Source organism: Microtus ochrogaster, linkage group LG4 (genome assembly GCF_000317375.1).
Source record: "Microtus ochrogaster isolate Prairie Vole_2 linkage group LG4, MicOch1.0, whole genome shotgun sequence".
In the NCBI taxonomy this organism is placed as follows: domain Eukaryota; kingdom Metazoa; phylum Chordata; class Mammalia; order Rodentia; family Cricetidae; genus Microtus; species Microtus ochrogaster.
The window spans coordinates 16575380-16576850 of record NC_022030.1 but is presented as its reverse complement, the minus strand read 5'-3'; positions in this window follow the sequence as shown (position 1 = coordinate 16576850).

Here is a 1471-nt window from a genome sequence, read left to right as displayed (position 1 = left end):
ATGCCCCAATGTTACAGAAGAACTTTGGGTGACTGTTCAGGCAGCGAGATGTCTCTGTCAATTCTAGATTTTAGAAGCTGCTTACAATGCAATTCTTGTTTACTGAGGTATAGGAAGTTAAGGACTACCAGACAAAAAGGAGTCAACCTGGAGTCTCCCTGGAACTGTCAGAAGTCCTGCCTGTGCCTAGCCAATAAGAGATGAGCATGATATGTCAACTGCCAATGGATCAGAATGCCTGGGTGCTGGGAGGGTATATAAGTTTTCTCTGTTGCTAATTAAATGAGTCTGCTGTGAGTCTTCTATCTGACTCCCAGCATCTGTGTTCAATGACATCATGCCTTTTCAACCCCTCCCCTGAGGAAGAAATTAGGACCCAGCAACACTTAGGTAATATTATATCCTTCTGGGGTCTTTGATAGAGTTGAAGATAGATATAGTTATAGTTCTTCTTAGATATGATAAAAGATAAATTAGATATGAAATTTACACTGACAAAGAAATATTGCAACTGTAATTCTTGTTCGATACCTGTTTTGTTATATGTAATTTTACTATGTAAAAATTGAAACACTCCTTTTTATTTAGACAGAAAAGGGAAATGATGTGGGATTACCCTCTGTATGCTGTGAATATGTTTTATTACCATTGGTTAATAAAGAAGCTGCTTTGACCTATGACAGAGTAGAATATAGCAAGTCATGTAGTCGGAACTGTGGGCTGTGTTCCTGCCGCCCGAGCTCCTGGTCGCCTGGCTAGCTTATGCCCCGAAATAACAACACACAACTGTATTCTTTTAAACACTGCTTGGCCCATTATATCTACCCTCTTTTCTGCTAACTCTTGCACCTGGACTAGCCCATTTCTAGTAATGTGTGTAGCACCCCAAGGTGCGCTTACCTGGAAGATTCTAGCCTATGTCCATCCTGGGTCAGAGCTGCATCGCGTCTGCCCGGGAGAGGGGAGCATGGCCTCTGAGCTCACTTCCTCTTCCTCCCAGCATTCTGTTCTGTTTCCTCCTCCCACCTATGTTTTAACCTATGAGGCCAAGCAGTTTCTTTATTATTTAACCAATGACCTTCCTTTAACCAATGACCTTCCTCCATCAAAGTTAGAAATGCAAGCAGAAAAAAAGGAGAAAAGAAGGTAGAGTCAAGGAGATGTCATGTAGCTACTGAAGGAAAAATACACCAGAACCTTACCAGTAAGCCACAACCTCATGGCAATACATGAATTAATAGAAATGGGTTAATTTAAGAGTTATCTAGGAATATGCCTGAGTCATTGGCAAAATATTATAAATAACATAATATTGTGTGATTGTTTGGGTCTGGGTGACCAGGAAACAAAAAATCAGTCTCCATTTACAAACAACACACACACACACACACACACACACACACACCACACTGTGTGTATCTTCTACAAATAATAGTTAGATTTTGCAGTGAGTAAATGTATGCTTTAGATT